Source organism: Panthera tigris, chromosome F2 (genome assembly GCF_018350195.1).
Source record: "Panthera tigris isolate Pti1 chromosome F2, P.tigris_Pti1_mat1.1, whole genome shotgun sequence".
Taxonomy (NCBI): domain Eukaryota; kingdom Metazoa; phylum Chordata; class Mammalia; order Carnivora; family Felidae; genus Panthera; species Panthera tigris.
In genome coordinates, this window is record NC_056676.1 from 5,035,555 (window position 1) to 5,041,261 (window position 5,707).

General features: G+C 38.9%; 1 long non-coding RNA gene across 1 annotated transcript; it reads right to left on the bottom strand.

Annotated features, from left to right (window-relative positions):
* Positions 1–642: 642 nt before the first annotated feature.
* Positions 643–5,114, bottom strand: LOC107179963. Its single transcript, XR_001510692.2, has 3 exons — positions 5,046–5,114; positions 2,224–2,369; positions 643–833 (listed from the first exon to the last, which is right to left on the bottom strand). It is a non-coding gene; the product is annotated as an uncharacterized LOC107179963 (long non-coding RNA).
* Between the last annotated feature and the right edge of the window lie 593 nt (positions 5,115–5,707).

A 5,707-nucleotide genomic window follows, 5' to 3' on the forward strand; every position in this document is an offset into this window, starting at 1 on the left:
AACTGGTATTATTTAACTAGGTCATGGTAACTGAAATTCATGCATATTGGAATCATGCAAAGCAAAAGCTGCATATATATATGTAATACATATTTATACACACACACATATATATACACACACATATACATACATATATTTCACATGCATAAATTGCTCATAAAAATAAATAACTTATTTTCTTATTTAGAAAAGTGATTTGTCCGAATGTATCAAAAAAGCCTTAAAAAAGCATAATGATCTCATACTGTGACTCATAACATCAAATATATTTAAAAATTTATGTCAAAAATTAAAAATAAGCTAAATTTAGAAATGTTTATGTTTGAAGAAATTTAATTCAGCTATTTTAATCAAATGGAGAAATGTTTCTGTCTAGTGTTCACTAAAAAGTATATGGAATTATATATGTATCATAATCAAAACTGTATTTTAGAAAGCATACTAAAATTTTAATAGTAGTTACCTTTAATCTGTAGAAAGAAAAAACTAATTGCTAATTTAGTTTTGTTTTTCTGTATATTTCAATTTTCTACAAGTGAGCATTTATTAAAAAATTAAAATTTAAAACTTAAGATGTAAACATGAACATCCATGAAAGTTTTTGAATAGTTGTAGGTTTGATACGCTTCTTATGGGGGGTGCCCTTGTAGTTACCTTGGGCTTTCACAACAAAATACCAACTGGCTGGGTAGCTTCAACAACAAAAATTTATTTTCTCACAATTTTAGAAGTCTAATATGAATGTTCTGGCCAACTTGGTTTTTGGTGAGGATTTTCCACCTGGTGTTCAGATGGCTGCCTTCATGTCCTCACACGGCCTTCTCTTGGTGCTTGCATGCAGAGAGAGAGAGAGAGAGAGAGCGAGAGAGGGAGAGAGCATGTCAAGCTTTCTGGTATCTCTTCTTACAAAAACACTAATCCTATCAGATCTGGGCCCCTGCCCTTATGACCTCATTTATCCTTCATTACTTTCTTAGAGGTTCCATCTATAAATACAACCATACTTGGGGTTAGGGATTCACTATATACATTGTGATAAAAATGTATATACACACATTTAGTGTAACAGGCACCAACTGAACACTGGAAAATGATTTTAAAAATAAGATATTTAAGTAACAGTTTTCATGAAAGAATTTTGGGGGCATATAACCTTCCTGAAGTTATGTGCAAGATTGTCTTGACATTTGTTTTGGGGGTGGAAATAGTGCAGAACTTCTATCAGCTGTTCAAATGATTTGTGACCTCAAAAAGTTAAGAAACACTTAATTGGAGAAAATTCACTAAAAGGGACACAACAGATGAATCAAGAAAAAGTAATATTTTGATGATGAAAACAAGTCAAAAAGTGTTTTCTTAATACAGACCAAAGACAGTGTTGCAAGAAAATGGAACGCATGGGCTTTGCAATGGGTGTGCCTGTGTTTAAAGTCCAGTTCTGTCATTTTCACTAGAATTGTGACTTGAATGAAGTTAGTCAACCTCTTGGCGTCTATCGCTGAGTCTATATGAGCCACCTCGTTGATATAATGTCCCCAGGAGGCAGGTAACAGTATCCTCACATAGAGGTAAGGAGCCTGAGGCTTACCCAGCAAGGCAACATAGAAACACACCGTAAGCATTTAGCACACAATCTAGCATGCAGAAGAAATCAGCAATTGCTTGCTTCCACTCTTATTGGACTATAATATTTATTTATTTATTTATTTATTTAATTTGAGAGGGAGAGAGCATGAGCAGGTCAGAGGATGAGAGAGAGAGAGAAAGAGAATCTTTTTTTTTTTTTTAATGTTTATTTATTTTTGAGACAGAGAGAGAGAGAGAGAGAGAGAGACAGAGCATAAGCAGGGGAGGGGCAGAAAGAGAGGGAGGCACAGAATCTGAAGCAGGCTCCGGGCTCTGAGCTGTCAGCACAGAGCCAGACGCGAAGCTTGAACTCACGAACTGCGAGATCGTGACCTGAGCTGCAGTCGGACGCTTAACCGACTGAGCCCCCCAGGTGCCCCAAGAGAGGGAATCTTAAGCAGGCTGCACACTCAGTGCAGAGCCTGACTCGGGGCTTGATCCCACGACCCTAGGATCATGACCTGAGCCAAAATCGTGGGTCAGTCACTCAAGCAAATGAGCCACCCAGGCGCCCCTGTAACATTTATATTTTTGTTACTGCACAGTCCTTCCTACCCTATCTTTCTGCTCCCCTCCACAAGTGAACATTTTTACCTCAATCCACAATTCTTGAAGGAGTAACTATGCCAAATGTGATGGACTAGATTTTCCCTCTGAGGAAATCTCTGGGATGCAGGTCAGGCTGAGGAGTCACAGAATAATGCATGTCCTTGGAGGGGGTTGATGTCAAGACAAAAAACCTAGGAATAGAATGTAGTAAGTAATTTATTGCTCAGAATGATCAATTTATGATTATTAAGGTGAGTACCAAATTATACCCATTTCAGAAAGACTTCTATATTATTCTTTGTCCCCGTCAGAAATGCCTTTGGAGAGTTATTGGTGTCAGACCATCCTTGGGGGCCCAGCACAGCTGAGAACAGACAGACACAAATCTCCTTGGGGCACATGACCATAAAAATGCCTTTTGTACTCTCCGTATCTGTCATGTTTGGTAACATTAGTAGACTTATACACTGGATTTACATACCAACAAGAAGTTGTACAAAATTCTTGGTCGAAATTTGGATCTCAAGAAAGGACGGTAGTTAATTACTTGAAGTAGTAGATAGACCTACTGCCACCTTGTGGCAAGGTTACAAATTTCAGGACTAAGGAAAATCAGGCAGTTTGTTAATTTTCAAAACCACGACAGATGTCATATTACTAAATCACACGGAGTCAAAAGAATTGTCTACTTTTGGGAGGGATAGCTGACATTTAAAAAATTAAGTGAAGAGTAACTTGTACCCATTATAAAATTATTACACAATATTCCTGGAGTGGATTTCAAAGTGCTGCCCAACAAACAGTCCTCAAAAGGAGTTGACAAACTTAACTCTTATAACACACATTTTCATGATGTGAAATTGTTGATAAATCTCTTCCTTGCCTCAATTGTCAGTTAGTTTTATTGCAAAATATACCCCCTCATCTCATCCTTTTTGTTCATTCTTTTCCCTTCATAATGACATTCAGGTGTAGTGGGAGAATGTATCACTTGGGGTTCTTAATCTACCAGAGTTTGTAACATGATCTATGTTTTTTGACCTAGCTGTTCAGTGAGGTTAAGTCATGTGTTTAGTTAGCACATGAAGCCAATGCCACAGTATGGAACTCAATTAGTTTCTATATGGGTCACTTAGCTTTGCATTATCTCATGGCCACAGTATGTGGCTTTAACCAACTGTGGTCAGCCATTATAAAAATATGCACCAAAGTTCATCAAGGTTTTTATGATAGAAATCCACCAACACCACAGGAAAAAAAAAAACAGTTTCAGCAACTATTCTCTTTTGTAAGTGATTAGTGTGGTCATCTAAATCTAAGGCAATAAACACTCTGCAACAATGTATTGATGGGCTATTTATTATTTATGACAGCCCAGGATGTACACACACTTTGCATATCAAGTTGCCAAGGTCCAGTAAGTGACAGACACAATGGCACTGACAGGAACTTGGAGGAAAAAGTTGTCTTTTGTTTGCATCTACCATTTTACAAGGACTTTAAAACGCCAATTATTTCCCAGTCTTTATTGTTATAGGAAAGACCCGCGTGCATGGGTGCACACCCACACATTTGTCAAAAGACACGTTCTTGACAAAACTGAAACAGGGAATCATAGGCTCATGTTATCTTTCTGCTAAGCCTGTCTGGTGTTGTAGATGGTCGCCTGGCAGTCAAAGGTTCTGTTGAGGGGATCTAGGGAAAGAGTTAGTATCATTCATCTATGCGTAATAAAATTACGCAGTTAGAAAACCAGTTCTACATAATGGATGTTGGCCAATGATTGTTTAGCAGAAAACACTTTCACATTTGGGTTTTCCCAGTGTAAAAACCAAAAAGCAAGAAAATACTCCAGTGGCCTCTCTCCCTCAAAGTTTCAGCGTTCAACCTCGTAAATTTGAATTCTATTAATATTTAACACAGCTTTAAAGAGATTCTGAATTCTAGGGAGAACATGATGAAATTTTTTTTTTTGTTATCTTAATGCAGACTTTTGATCTTCAAAGTGACTGCATTTATGGAAAATTATTTAAACCGATAATGGAACCAACTTTTAACACACTAACAGGCAATAAGCCTTTACTGGCCATAATTCTAATACATTTATAGGAAGTAAGAAAGTTTTTCAGAGCTCCCCAGTCAGAACATTCAATGGTTCTCTTGGCAGGAGAGTTGCTAACAATGGAACACATCTTACAGAGGATCGTGCAAATAATGTTTCTTGATTAACTACATTCATTTAGGTACTGAACTGCGAAGTTGTAATAAAATTATCCTTACTTTTATGGACCTAACACATGTTCATATCCATATTTTAGAAGTCAAATGATTCTTCATCCACTTACTGCCTCTTAATCTCATTCTGGGCCCCACTCCTAGATACAATCATTCTTAGCCTGTTTAGTAACATCTAATTGTCTTACTTGTACATCCCATATTTTGTTGCCACTTTAAATTCTTCCTCGTTGCTCGTTATTTCTATTATTACTCAGTTAGTATTTATTATTTCCATTATGGATAAATGAAGGATTGGCTGTGTTACCCCACTCCCCCCAACTTGCTCTGTCTTCCTTTCTATTATGTCATTGTACTTGACTTTGGGTTATGGAAATCTTTAGTGTTACTAGCACGTTTGGAGGAAAGCATTTGTTTTTGGCAGCTGTCCTTCCTAATCCTCCAATGTGCTGTCTGGCTCTGTCCAACCTGAGACCTCTTTTCTAACATCCTTTGTACCCAGCACTCCAGGCACAAAGCACATTTTCTTCTTTCTAGGGCGCCCTGGAGCCTTGCACGCATTCTTTCCTGTCCTGGGAATGGCTTTACTCCCGTCCCTACATTGCAAACTCCTCATCCGTTTTAAGCCTCACCTTTTAAGAAGTCTTCTCCAACTGTCCCAGGCAGAGGCTGCCTTTGTGCTCCTGACAGCATCCCCGTATGTCTGGCGGAGCAATCATTGGATTAAATAAAATTCGAGGCAAAAACTGATCATTGAAGACTGTCTTCAAGCTTTTCATCTTCTTCTAAACCAGAATTGGAAGGGATAGTACCGAAAGACGAAGTGGCTAGGAGTGGTAAGACGTTTTTCTCTGAGGAGACCAAGGGACATGTAAGAAATATTCGGAGGGTCTTGTACTCACCTAGAGTGAGAAACCTATGTAAAGTCCACGGAGCACACTGCTGGGACCCTACCAATTTGCTGTCCCCAGCCGTCACCATGGGATAAGCTGGGGACTTCCCAACTCCAGGACCACATGCAGTGTCCCCACAGCACTTACTTCCAGGAATCCCAGGGGAGACACAACATTATAACATACCCACTTTCCGGGTGGTGTTTTCCTGGAATCAACTCCCAAATCACATACCTTCCCTTGTTTCAGAGTTGGGTTCTGGAGAAACCTAAGCTAAGAGAGCACTTATCTTGAAATTTCTTCGGACTGCATGGATTGTGTCTGGCTGTCCCCACTCACTCCAGGACTGAACTGTGGGGTCCTTGATGTGACTAACTTTCCCACCAGGCTGGCAGGCCTTG